Here is a 14,910-nt window from a genome sequence, read left to right as displayed (position 1 = left end):
CATCTTCTTCAATGACTGCTCCCCATGCCTGGCCTCTGAATTTTGGAGTGGTTTAGTAGGCTTAGTTTTCTGGCCTCTTATTTTATTTATTTATTTATTTATTTATTTTTCAGATGGAGTCTTGCTCTGTTGCCAGGCAGGAGCACAGTGGCCCAGTCTCGGCTCACTGCAAACTCCGCCTCCCAGGTTCAAGCTATTCTTCCGCCTCAGCCTCCCAAGTAGCTGGGACTACAGGCGCATGCCAAACGCCCCGCTTATTTTTGTATTTTTAGTACAGACGGGATTTCACCATGTTGGCCAGGATGGTCTCGATCTCGACCTCGACCTCGTGATCCACCCGCCTCGGCCTACCAAAGTGCTGGTATTACAGGCGTCAGCCACCGCACCCGGCCCGGACCTCTTTTTTTTATAAATCTGCTTTCATTTCTCAAATGTTCTCATCCAGCCTCATGGCTTTATGTGTCATGTTTACCTTCATGAGTCACAGATGTTTATCTAGGTTAGTGTATCCAAATGCTTACTCCATGTCTTTACTTGGGTATTTATACACATCTTCAACTTAATGTTTCAATAAAACTCTTTATTTTTTCCCAGATTTTTTGAAATCTCTGCAAATAACAGTTCCTGCCAAGTGCAGTGGCTCATGAGTATAATCCCAGCACTTTGGGAGGCTGAGGCAGGCAGATCACAAGGTCAGGAGTGCGAGAACAGCCTGGCCAAGATGGTGAAACCCCGTCTCTACCAAAAATTTAAAAATTAACCAGGCATGGTGGCAGGTGCCTGTAATCCCAGCTACTCAGAAGACTGAGGCAGAGGTTGCAGTGAGCTGAGATCACGCCACTGCACTCCAGCCTGGGTGACAGAAAGAGACTCCATCTCAAAAACAAAACAGTTGCACTCTCCTAATTGTTCAAGCAAAAATCTTGAATTTATTCTTGAGTAATTTAACGAAAATTTCAGACATTTTGTCAATTCACTCATAGATATGGCATTTTGCATCTCTAACTGATAAGGACTTTTATTTTTTACATAAATAATTGGTTTGTATTCAAATATTACTAATTCTTATCTATTTATTTATTTTTGTGAGACAGAGTCTCCCTCTGTCACCCAGGCTGGAGTGCAGGGTGCAATCATGGTTCACTGCAACCTCTGCCTCCAGGTGGAAGCAATTCTCATGCCTCAGCCTCCTAAGTAACTGGGATTACAGGCGCACACCACCGCATCCAGCTGCATTTTGTATTTTTAGCAGAGACAGGGTTTCGCCATGTTGGCCAAGCTGGTCTCAAATTCCTGACCTCAGGTGATCCATCTGCCTTGGCCTCCTAAAGTGCTGAGATTACAGGTATGATCCTCTGTGCCCAGCCCAAATATTACTAATTCTTTCAAAGATGCCATTTTATAGTTGTTTTGTTCAAATCAATATTAAATTATAAGGAATAAAATCTATAAACTAATATAAAATATGTCAGGTAGTAATTAGTACTGTAGACTAAGAAGGGAAAGTAAAAGGGACTATTTTGCTGGCTATTTAACCCAGAGTGTTCAGGAAAGTCCTCTATGAGAAAGTAACATTTAAGCAGAGATGAGAATAAAGTGTTTCAAGGAGAACATAATCAATTGTGTCAAATACTGCATGTAGGTTACACGTAAGGGGATGACTGAGGCTTGATCTTTGGATATGACAACAGGGAGGTCATTGGGTACCTTGACCAAAGCTGCTTTTGTGGAATGGTGGAGGTAAATGCCTGACTGAAATGGGGTCAGGAGAGAATAGAAGGAGATGAAATCGAAACAGTAAATACGGACAAGTCTGAAGAAAAGTTTTGTCACATAAAGGGAGATGACAAGTGGGACATTGGCTAGAAGGGATGTGGAACAAATGATAGTTTTTTTTTTAAGAAGATAGTTTTGTTTTTTTCTAAAAGGGAACAGTACAGCATATTTCATACTAGTAGGAGTGATTCGGTAGGAAGAAAACATTGATGGTTCAGGAGAGAGAGAATAATTGCTGGAGAGAGGGCCTTGAGAATATGAAAGAGGGCCGGGCACAGTGGCTCACACCTGTAGTCCCAGAACTTTGGGAGGTCGAGGCAGGCGGGTTACCTTAGGTCAGGAGTTTGAGACTAGCCTGGCCAACATGGCAAAACCCCGTCTCTACTAAAAATACAAAAGTTAGCTGGGTGTGGTGGCACAATCCTGTGATCCCAGCTATGCACTGGGGAGGCTGAGGCACAAGAATCACTTGAACCCATGAGGTGGAGGTTGCAGTGAGTCAAGGTTGCACCACTGCACTCCAGCCTGGGCAACAGAGCGAGACACTGTCTAAAAAAATAAAAATAAAAATAAAAATAAAGAGAGAGAGAATGTGAAAGAGGATGGAATTCAGTGCACAACTGCAGAGGATGTCTTTAGACAGGAGGATGGACAGTATACCCAAGGTAACAGGAGAGAACGCAGAATATGTAGGCACTGACGCTGGTAGCTAAGGAAGTTCTCTTCTCAATCAAGTAGGAAGCAAAGTCATCAGCAGAGGGATCAGGAGATGATGGAGAGTTGAAGAGAGGAAAAGGAATGAAATCGCCCTCTAGGAGAGCTAGAGATTAAAACGGCTAAGGAACCTATGGGAGTCTAAGACCCATTTGAGGGTGAGGCTATGAATTTTGCAGGCCTTTTTGCATGGTTATTTTTCTCCAGTCACATTTAACTGCTGGGTATGACACAGGAAGAGAGCTGGATTTAACTAGGCCTGGAGTTTGGCCATAAAGTACAGTGAAGGGACAGACAGGAAAAATATTTGAGAGTGTATGCGAAAAATAATTATGATGATGGACCATGAAATACAAGATGGAGAGGTAGAAAAGAGAGAACTTGGCAGGGAGTGATGAGCAGTGAAAAGGCGGTAATGGCCTGTAGGTTTCAGGAGTGAAAGCATTGTGAGTCAAGGAATAGTGACAGTGAGCTAGAAAAACAGAAGGTGATGGTAGATTTAAGGCAAAAATATATAGTCTAAAAGTAAGATAATTGAGAAAATATGCAATCTTTTGAACTGAGAATGATAAGGTAAATTAATATCACCTTTTTTGTGTGGTAGCAACATGGCAGTATCTAAAATTGCCATGTTACTGAGCACAGTGACTCACCTCTGTAATTCTATGACTTTGGGAGGCCAAGGAGGGCAGATCGCCTGAGGTCAGGAGTTTGAGACCAGCCTGGCCAACACGGTGAAACCCATCTCTAATAAAAATACAAAAAATTAGCCAGTCATGGTGCCACGTGCCTGTAATCCCAGCTATCTAGGAGGCTGAGGCAGAAGAATCACAGGAACCTGGGAGGCAGAGGCTGCAGTGAGCTGAGATTGAGCCACTACACTCTAGCCTAGGTGACAGAGTGAGACTCCATCTCAAAAAATAAAAAATCAAATTTGCCATGTTAAAATGTTAAATGCTGTTGACTTAGTAATTCTATTTCCTAGAATTTAAACAGTGGAAGTTGCACATTTGCACAAAAGATACCATTGTGTCCTTTGCAGTATTATGTGTAACTGCAAGACACTGAAAACAATTTAAGTATCCATCAGTAGGCAACTTAATAAATAAATTATGATATAACTTTATAATAGCATACTATCAGCCATTGCAAAAGAATGATTTAGAAAACCACCATGGCCAGAACACCACCATTTTAAAATCCCAGTGTAGACTGGGTGCAGTGGCTCATGCCTGTAATCCCAGCACTTTGGGAGGCCAAGGTAGGCAGGTCACCTGAGGTCAGGAGTTCCAGACTAGCCTGGCCAACATAGTGAAATCCTATCTCTACTAAAAATACGAAAATTAACTGGGACAGTGGCGCATGCCTGTAATCCCAGCTACTTGGGAGGCTGGAGCATGAGAATCACTTGAACCCAAGAGGCAGAGGTTGCAGTGAACTGAGATGGCGCCACTGCACTCCAGCCTGGGTGATACAGTGCAACTGTCTCAAAATAAATAAATAAATAAAAATAAAATAAAGTAAAATGAAATCTCAGTGTAATTGATTCAGGCAAGGATCATCAATGGATACTAAGGCCAGGCACGGTGACTCACACCTGTAATCCCAGCACTTTGGGAGGCTGAGGTGGACAGATCACTTGAGGTCAGGAGTTCCTGACCAGCCTGGCCAACATGGTGAAAACCCCATCTCAACAAACAGAAAAATTCAATGGATGCTAAAACCACTGAGTGAAAGGTGGTTGGGGAACAGGATATCACACTGTCTCAAGCTTCACAGACTATTAATTACAAAGGAGAAGCATACCTTTGCACTGGAGAAATCCAGCAGACATCATCTAAAGCAAATGATGATTAACATCATCAACAATGGAACAATCTGGTATTATGGGTCTTCCAATGTGATGCAATGGGAAGAACACTTCTATGATATTCTGGCAAAAAAAATTTAACTTAATCTAATCATGATGGAACAATGACATAAATCCATAATGTGGGACATTCTATAAAGCAATAAATATGCAAGTGGTAAATTATCATGACGTTTCCAATTGACTCAGCAAAAACCAAAGAGAGAAATAAGGCAAATATGGCAAAAATATATAACCATTTGTGAATTGATATAAAAGATACAGGTGCTTATTGTATACTCTTTAAACTTTTTCTGTAGATTGCATATTGTGACAAATAAAGCTTTAGGAGAAAAAAACAGTAACATAGACCTATGAGTACTGACCATTATGTTAATATCATTGGAACCAAGATTTTCAGCATAAGTGGGGAGAGATGGAATTATAAAATTAAACCAGCCAAGTAAAACTCTGTAATCTTTTTTTTTTTTAACTTTAAGTTCCAGAATACATATGAAGAATATCCAGGTTTGTTACATAGGCATACATGTGCCATGGTGGTTTGCTGCAGCTATCAACCCGTCACCTAGGTTTTAAGCCCCCAGGCATTAGCTATTTGTCCTGATCCTCTCTCTCTTCACTACTCCCCCTCCCCTCCAAAAACAGGCCCTGGTGTGTGTTGTTCTACTCCCTGTGTCCATGTGTTCTCAGTGTTCAACTCCCACTTATGAGTGAAAACATGTGGTGGTTGGTTTTCTGTTCCTGTGTTAGTTTGCTGAGGATGATGGCTTCCAGCTTCATCCATGTGTCTGCAAAGGACATCATCTCATTCCTTTTTATGGCTGCATAGTATCCCATAATGTGTATGTACCACATTGTCTTTATCCGGTCTAACAGTGGTGGGCATTTGGGTTGGTTCCATGTCTTTGCTATTGTGAATAGTGCTGCAATAAACATACATGTGCATGTATCTTTATAATAGAATGATTTATATTCCTTTGGGTATATACCCACTAGCAGGATTGCTGGATCAAATGGTATTTCTGGTTCTAGATCCTTGAGTAATTGCCACACTGTCTTCCACAATGGTTGAACTAATTTACATTCCCACCAACAATGTAAAAGTGTTCCTGTTTCTCCACAGCCTCACCAGCATCTATTGTTTCTTGACTTTTTAATAATCACTATTCTGGCAAGGTGCAGTGTCTCACACCTGTAATCCCAGCACTTCGGGAGTCTGAGGCAAGTGGATCACCTGAGGTCAGAAGTTCAAGACCAGCCTGGCCAACATGGTGAAACCCTGTCTCTACTAAAAATATAAAAATTGGCCAGGGGTGATGGTGAGCACCTGTAATCCCAGCTACTCAGGAGACTAAGGCAGGAGAATGGCTTGGGCCCAGGAGGTGGAGGTTGCATTGAGCCAAGATCATGCCATTGCACTCCAGCCGGGGCAACTGAGCAAGACTCTGTCTCAAAATCAAACAAACAAACAAACAAATAAATAGTCATTCTGACTGGCATGAGATGGTATCTCATTGTGGTTTTGATTTGCATTTCTCTAGTGATCAGTGATGTTGAGCTTTTTTTAATGTTTGTTGGCCACATATATGTCTTCTTTTGAGAAGTGTCTGTTCATATCCTTTGCCTACTTTTTGATGGAGTGGTCTCTTTTTTTCCTGTAAATTTAAAACTCTGTAATCTTAGACTTGAACAGTCTTTGGGAGGACCTGCAGACTCCTTGTGGAGAAGAGAATAAAATCCTAGTATCTAATTTTTCTGTCAATAATATTTACATATTTATCATGTGTCAATGATTGCTAATGGTTTTCAATTTTTAGCAGTAGTCTAAAAACAAAACAGAGAAAACCTAAATATGGTATGTCAACCTTTGTAATGTGAAAGTAACAATATAAAAACAGATTGCAAGAGGAAGAGGGAGAACATGGAAAGATGGGAATTAATCTCATCTACTATAGTGTTTTACCAGTAAATCAAGAAATAGTAGTAAAGGCCCATTGTTTAGAATTAGAGACGTAACCATCAAAAAGCCTTGGTAGGAGCTGGCCTGATGGCACATTCTTGTAGTCCCAACTACTTGGAAGCCTGAGGCAGGAGGATCACTTCAGTCCAGGAGTTCAAAGCTGTAGTAAGCTATAATGCTTCCTGTGAATGACCACTGCACTCCAACCTGGGCAACATAGCCAGACCCCAACTGTAAAACCAACCAAACAAACAAACAGGAAAAAGAAACTCATGGCCAGGCACGGTGGCTCACACCTGTAATCCCAGCACTTTGGAAGGCCAAGGCAGGCGGATCACCTGTGGTCAGGAGTTCAAGACCATCCTGGCCAACATGGTGAAAGCCCATCTCTACTAAAAATACAAAATTAGCTGGGCATGGTGGTGTACCCATGTAATCTCAGCTACTCTGGAGGCTGAGGCAGGAGAATCACTTAGAACCCAGGAGGCAGAGGTTGCAGTGAGCCGAGATCATGCCACTGTACTTCAGCCTGGGCAACACAGGGAGACTCTGTCTAAAAAAAAAAAAAATAAGCCATGAAATAGCATCAGTTAAAAGTGGTTTCCTCTGAGAAGTCCAGTTAGGGGTGGGAGAGAGTGGGGCAGTAGAATACCTTTTTTATTTTTCATTACAAGCCCTACTACATTATTGTTTTTTCCATGTATGTAATTATTATGATAAAGTGTTTTAAGATAAGAAAATTTTAATAAAGAAAGGGGAATTACTTGCAATTCATTATGCCTGGAGTTTAAATTTTATCAGTTTTCACAGAAGGGTGGGATTGGTTATTAGAGGAACTACAGGCAGGAACAGCAGAGGAGAGAGGAAGAGATTATACCCTCTCTCCTCTGAGAGGGTAGTGGGTATACTAAAAAAATAAGGCTTGGTTGTCAGAGGTAGCTTGCAGTATGGTACAATGTATATTTATCATACTTTCTATCCAACTGTGTCCTAGCAACTAGAACCTTGGGCCAAAGTCCTAAGGAGAGATAGCTATTTAGAAAGAGTGAAATCTCCAGAGTCTCTAAAGCATGAGATGTACAAAGCAACACTGTTCTGTAGAGGTCTGGAGGTGACAGGGAACAGTGCTATGGTCTTAACAGACAAGGGCCCCAGGCTGGATATGTGCCAAGAAGAATCCTGGGCACCAGGGCACTCTTTGCAGAAGCACACATAACACTCAGTTAATTTTGAGGGAAAGGCGAGGTTTTACATTGCTGAGGATGTAGGCAAAACTAGAAAAAGACGGTCCCCTTAATGTTATTATAGCCTATAGTAGCCACAGGCTGGTGTGGCCTATAAAAATATGATAAGCACAGTTGATTTTATAGCAAAAAGCATTTAGGAAGACAAGCAGCATTATACCATGATTAAAGATACATTTACAAATGAACACATAAATGCTGTAATGGCAAATCTCAAATATAATCCAACAACAGAATTTTGATTTGACAGAGACGCAAGGATAAACCTTTCTGGTTGCAGCATCATGGGGGATAACATGGGATAGATTATGTTATTTTTCCCTATTATTTGCTGTCCTCCCTAGGAAAGGATTATGTTCACCCATTTTCATCAATGTTAATCTTATGACTTGCTTTGCCTGTGGGAGTGATGTATGCCCCACATCTAAGCTTCTGCTTTAAGAGACATCTGGTGAGACAGGCACGGTGCTCACACCTGTAATCCCAGCACTTTGGGAAGCTGAGGCAGGCAGATCACGAGGTCAGGAGATTGAGGCCATCCCGGTCAACATGGTGAAACCCAGTCTCTACCAAAAATACAAAAATTAGCTGGGCGTGGTGGCGTGTGCCTGTAGTCCCAGCTACTCGGGAGGCTGAGGCAGGAGAATTGCTTGAACCCGGGAGGCAGAGGTTGCGGTAAGCCGAGATTGCACCATTGCACTCTGACCTGGGTAATAAGAGTGAAACTCCAGCTCAAAAAAAAAAAAGAGAGACATCTGGTGGTTCAGACATAAAGCCCGTGTGTCCTGCATGGAGGTTGCTACTGGAATAAAGATCCTAGAACAGACCTATAATTACCTTGTATAGTGGATTAGTAATTGACCTTTGTTATTGTCAAGCCACTATGATTTTGTTGTTCTTTTGTTCTGCAACATAATCTGAAAGCTAACTATTGTATAGCATAAGCTTAAAACCCTTTTGCTACCAACGCCCAGAAAAGCTAGTTCCATTATAGCAAACATAATTTTAAATGCATGAACTCCCAAGAAAGTAAGGGGAATATCCAGGACCACTAAATGAAAGGGATACTGAAACAAAGTGTAAGTTCTTGAAATGATGCTGCAGCTATAAATAGTAATAAGAAACAAAGAGAAATGCAATAGATGAATCTTTTAAAAATCTAGAAAAGAAAATGAGTAATTTTTTTTTTTTGAGACAGAGTCTCACTCTGTTGCCCAGGCTATAGTGCAATGGCACTGTCTCAGCTCACTGCAAATTCTGCTTCCCACATTCAAGCAATTCTCCTGCCTCAGCCTCTCAAGTACCTGGGATTACAGGTGGGCACCACCACACTTGGCTAATTTTTGTATTTTTAGTAGAGACAGGGCTTCACCACGTTGGCCAGGCTGGTCTTGAACTCCTGACTTCAAGTGATCCACCCGCCTCAGCCTCCCAAAGGGCTGGGATTACAGGTGTGAGCCACCATACTTAGCCAGAAAATGGGTAATTTCTTAAAGGCAAGTGAGAAAAAGGGAAATATTAAAAACAAAAACAGAAATAAAAAAATTGAGTAATAGCAGAACATAAAATTCATGTAGCCAATGACTACATCTATTTGTTTAAAAATGGTTTCTAGAGCATGCCATCTACCTGCTGTGGTCCTACTCTCTTACAATTAGGCTTGATTTCCAAACTGTCATGTGTTTGATATTCACTGAAAGAAAGCAAATACATATATATATATTTTTTTTTGAGACGGAGTTTCGCTCTTGTTACCCAGGCTGGAGTGCAATGGCGCGATCTCGGCTCACCGCAACCTCCGCCTCCTGGGTTCAAGCAATTCTCCTGCCTCAGCCTCCTGACTAGCTGGGATTACAGACAAGCGCCACCATGCCCAGCTACTTTTTTGTGTTTTCAGTAGAGACGGGGTTTCACCATGTTGACCAGGATGGTCTCGATCTCTTGACCTCGTGATCCACCCGCCTCGGCCTCCCAAAGTGCTGGGATTACAGGCTTGAGCCACCGCGCCCGGCGCAAAACAAAATATTTTTTATCAGATACTCTACATCTTGACTATAGACTTGTCATGATGTAGGTCAGTGTTTTTCACTTGAGGATGGAAATCTACTGGTAAATTATAAAATCAGTTTAATGGGTTATAATTTATGTTAAAAAATAGGGCCAGGTGCAGTGGCCCATGCCTGTAATCCCAGAACTTTGGGAGGCCGAGGCGGGTGGATCACGAGGTCAGGAGTTTAAGACCAGTCTGACCACATGGTGAAACCCCATCTCTACTAAAAATACAAAAATTAGCCAGGTGTGGTGGTGCACACCTGTAATCCCAGCTACTCAGGAGGCTGAGACAGGAGAATTGCTTGAACCTGGGAGGCAGTCTGCAGTGAGCCGAGATCATGCCACTGTACTCCAGCCTGGGCAACAGGGCAAGACTTGGTCTCAAAAAAAGAAAGAAAAGAAAAGGTGTTCCCTTTGGCAGCACATAACTAAAAGTGGAATGATACAGAGAAGATTAGCATGGCTCCTGTAAGAAAAAAAAAAAAAAATAGGAAAGAATAGAATTTGAAAATATCATTGTGCCGTGCACGTAGTTAAGTACTGTTTCATGAAATATTAGTCTTATTTCTATAATATGTGTGTGTCCTAGGTTGAGATTAAAATGTACATTGTACTGCAGGTGGATTAGGCTAAAAAAAAAGTTTGAAAGTTGCTGACTTTGGCCCCTGTAATCAAGTGATGCTCAACATACTTAAAACTGGTAATGCTCAGTCATAGCCCAGTCAGAACACTAAAGCTGGCTGCAATGTTGGAATCCTGCTATGCCAGGTGTTACTGCTTTTGTGCTAGACTGAGGGTCCCAAGGGAAGGGGACAGAGTCACTAGGGTGGTTGGGACAGTGACTTTATGTGCGTATTTGTTTTCTATTTCTGCAGTAACAAATAACCACAAACTTAGTTGTTTAAAATAGCATAAATTTGGCTGCGCGCAGTGGCTCACGCCTGTAATCCCAGCACTTTGGGAGGCCAAGGCGGGCGGATCACTAAGTCAACAAATCGAGACCATCCTGGCCAACGTGGTGAAACCCCATCTCCACTATAATACAAAAAATTAGTCAGATGTGGTGGCATATGCCTGTAGTCCCAACTACTCAGGAGGCTGAGGCAGGAGAATTGCTTGAACCCAGGAGGCGGAGGTTGCAGTCAGCTGAGATTGTGCCACTGCATTCTAGCCTGGTGCCTGGCAACAGAGCAAGATTCTGACTGAAAAAAAAAAAAGCATAAATTTATTATCATACAGTTTTTTAAGTCAGAAGTCAGGCACAGGTTTCATTGATCTAAAATGAAGGTGTTGACATGGCTGTATTACTTTTTGCGGGTGCTAAGGTAGCATAGGCTTCCTTGCCTTGTTCTGCTTCTAGAAGTTACCCACTTCTTTGACTCATGGCTCATTTCCTCTGTCTTCAAAGCCAGCAACTTTGCATCTACCTCTGGTCCTTCTCCCATAGTCACATCACTCCCTCTGACTGCAGCTGGGAAAGGTCCTCCACTTCGAAGGATCCATGTAATCAGATTGGGCCCACCTGGATAATCGAGCGTACTCTATCCACTTCTAGGTCCTTAACCTTAACACCATTTACAAAGTCCTTTTGCCATGTAAAGGAACATTTTCACAGATTCGAGAAGATTAGGTAATGGGCATTTTTGGAGGCCATTATTCTGCCTATCACAATGGGTATGGAAAAGTTTCATTAGCTGAACAACCAGCACAGCCACACCTGTGTATTCTGCTCGAGCGGAACTCAAGACAAGTCACCTGTGAAATGGCTCATTTGGAGTCTCCATTGCAGTATTCCATGAATGTGTCTTCCATGTTTGCCCTATTACTTCCAAGAGGATCGAGGGGAAAGATTACGCTTCACAAACGAATGTAACTCAATCCATTACTTTCATGTCTCTGATATTTTCCTAGAAGGTTTAACTATGAAATGGGTTGACTGCCTTGGACCCAGGAGAACTAACAGAGAATTGTGCACAAACTTAAGAAAAGTATATGACAGAAATATTCTTCATTTAATCACAAGTGAGAAATGTAAATGTATAGATGAGCTTATTTTAATACCTATATCAATATTAATTTACTTCAGCAATATTAGGCATTTTGTGAGGATAGTAAGTGACAGCTTTTAAAAAATAAAAAGGTTTCAGAAAGCCATCCCAACTTTTCTAATTCTAAACTGTTTCATAATTCTGGAAAAAGTCTCTAAAACAGCATTTCAGAATAGTATCTCACAAAATATACTCATAAATGTAAGATATCTGTGCACATATACATATGAACTGGAAAGGAGAAAAGCTTATTTTAAAAACTAATGTTTTAAGTTTATAAGATCTTTTCAATGTGCTTTACTATACAGTAGAATTTTCAAAACAATCTTTGAAATGATCTATGCATGTTTACCATTAGAGCAATCATTCTCCTCAGCATAGCTCATTGAATGCTTTTTATGCCAACTAACAAAATAGGAATTAACTCATTTTCTAATCATTTAATTCCAGCCACAAAACCTCAGTGAATTCTAACAAAGCACTTTATGAATCAGAGTGAGGGTGGAGGAAATAGAAAGAAGCTTAAAAAAAAATTCCACATCAGGTATCAAATGATGGTAATGTGAGCTTTTTACAAATGCTTGTGGATCTGCCTGAGTGGTATATGAAAAGGAAGTTAATTTTGGAACATAACTCTATTATGCTGTTTTACTCCATTGTCTAAAGACATTGAAGGATGCTAATTTAATCTAGCTTTTGTATTTTTGGTGACTTCCATTATAAAGGAGACTTTACATATAATTAGTAGGCTAGATTTTTTTTCTTATGAATCTCATTGGCTCTTACCACTCAGACAAAAGGAAAGGTTTCAATTGTTCTTCTTCTACCCCATCCTCCATTTTGAAGACAAAATACTTTCTTATTGGAAAAAATGGAGTCTTTCAAAATCCATGCTGCCTTTCATCAAGTTAATTGCCTGTGACTGCTGGACCTGTCCTGCACTTTTCATTTTTCCTTTTCTCATCCATCCTTAACTACCTATCTAGGTCTTGTGCTACTGCCACCCTTTCTTTTTTTTTTAATTTTTAATTTTTATGGGCATATAGTAGGTGTATTATTACTAATAAACCTCAACAGTAAGATTTCCCAAGAAATGATTGGAAAGTGATTAATGTTTTATACTTGTCCAATCATTCAGAAGTAATTTCCTATCAAATTTTTTTTTTTTTTTTTTTTGAGATGGAGTTTCGCTCCTGTTACCCAGGCTGGAGTGCAATGGCGTGATCTCGGCTCACCGCAACCTCCGCCTCCTGGGTTCAGGCAATTCTCCTGCCTCAGCCTCCTGAGTAGCTGGGATTATAGGCATGTGCCACCATGCCCAGCTAATTTTTTGTATTTTTAGTAGAGAGGGGGTTTCACCATGTTGACCAGGTTAGTCTCGATCTCTCGACCTTGTGATCCACCCACCTCGGCCTCCCAAAATGCTGGGATTACAGGCTTGAGCCACCGCGCCCGGCCAATTTCCTATCAAATGTAACTGATTAAAAAGTTACAGGCGAGATGGCTCATGCCTGTAATCCCAGCACTCTGGGAGGCCAAGGTGGGTGGATGATCTGAGGTCGGGAGTTTGAGACCACACAGTCTGGCAACATGGAGAAACTCCATCTCTAGTAAAAAATACAAAATTAGCCAGGCGTGGTGGCAGATGCCTGTAATCCCAGCTACTCAGGAGGCTGAGACAGGGGAATCACTTGAACCCAGGAGGTGGAGATTGCAGTGAGCCGAGATAGTGCCACTGGACTCCAGCCTGGGCAACAAGAGTGAAACTCTGTCTCAAAAAAGACCAAAAAATTATTTTAACATCCATTTGATTTTTTTTTTTTTTTTTTTGAGAAGGAGCCTTCCTCTGTTGCCCAGAGTTGTTGTTGGAGTGAAGTGGCCTGATCTCAGCTCATTGCAACCTCTGCCTCCTGGGTTCAAGCAACTCTCCTGCCTCAGTCTCCCTAGTAGCTGGAATTACAGGTGTGTGCTACCACACCCGGCTACTTTTTGTACTTTTAGTAGAGTTTCGCCCTGTTGGCCAGGCTGGTCTCAAACTCCTGGCCTTAAGTGATTGGCCCACCTTGGCCTCCTAAATTGCTGGGATTCCAGGTGTGAGCCACTGTGCCCAGCCTGATTGATATTACCATGCCAGTTATGTTTCTTGGGCCAATGTCACATTCACTTTCTGCACTCTGTTTTATAACTGCTGGACCTGAAAGCCTGTATACTCCATTTTCCAGAATCCTTTACTAACTGGCTTCCAGTCAAATTTGGCCAATAGAGTTACTGATGGGAGGAAAGAGACCATTCTGGTCTGTTATCAATGGTGGAGGTGTCTCAGTGGCCAGTTCGGCACTGGCCACATAGTGCCTCTTCTGTGAAGGTGGAGAATTGGTACTGGCCACACCATAACCTCCAGCAGCAAATGGAGGTAGGGGGCTCCAGCCTAAGAGTGGTAGCAGCTCTCTCATCTCTGGGCAGCGTTCTTTTCTTTCTTCCCCTTTCTCCTTTAGCCCTTCCAATGCCTTTGCAACTATTTCCCAGAATTAAATCCCTTTGTGTTTGAATTATGTACAGTGTTTCTTGTTTTCGTGCTTGGGATGACTAGCTGATAACAGACCAAAGTATTCAGAAAAACTACCAAGACTTTGGGAAACCAAGGTGTTTTTAAGTCAAAATAGTGTAATGCTTTTCTGGAAATCATTTTTCCTTCCAAACCTCATTTGAGGTCAGGAGTTAGAGACCAGTCTGGCCAACATGGCAAAACCTTGTCTCTACTAAAAATACAAAAAAATTAGCTGGGTGTGGTGGCACACACCTGTAATCTTAGCTACTCAGGAGTCTGAGGCAGGAGAATCGCCTGAACCCCGGAGGAGGCTGCAGTGGGCCAAGATTGCACCACTGCACTCAAGGCTGGGCAACAGAGTGAGGGCCTGTCTCAAAAAAAAAAAAAAAAAATTGAACTGACCTGTTACTGATATGAGTGAGGTAGGTCTTTTGTCTGCATCTTTGGGGAGTTCGTGAGTCACCTCTCTCACCTCACTTAGAATGGGCTTCACCATCAGACTTAAAATCTTCATAGGCAGCCGGGCATGGTGGCTCATATCTGTAATCCCAGCACTTTGGGAGGCCAAGGCAGGTGGATCACCTGAGGTCAGGAGTTTGAGACCGGCCTGGCCAACACGGTGAAACCCTATCTCTACTAAAAATACAAAATTAGCAGGGCCTGGTAGTGCGTATCTGTAATCCCAGCTACTCCAGAGG

General features: G+C 41.9%; 1 pseudogene; it reads left to right on the top strand.

Moving 5' to 3' along the window:
• Positions 1-10,021: 10,021 nt before the first annotated feature.
• On the top strand, positions 10,022-10,122 carry LOC120362175 (U6 spliceosomal RNA; annotated as a pseudogene).
• The last annotated feature ends 4,788 nt before the right edge of the window (positions 10,123-14,910 follow it).

Source organism: Saimiri boliviensis, chromosome 1 (assembly GCF_048565385.1).
Source record: "Saimiri boliviensis isolate mSaiBol1 chromosome 1, mSaiBol1.pri, whole genome shotgun sequence".
NCBI classification, from domain to species: Eukaryota; Metazoa; Chordata; class Mammalia; order Primates; family Cebidae; genus Saimiri; species Saimiri boliviensis.
Note: the sequence above shows the minus strand (reverse complement) of the source record. Positions and strands in the feature narration are given on the sequence as shown.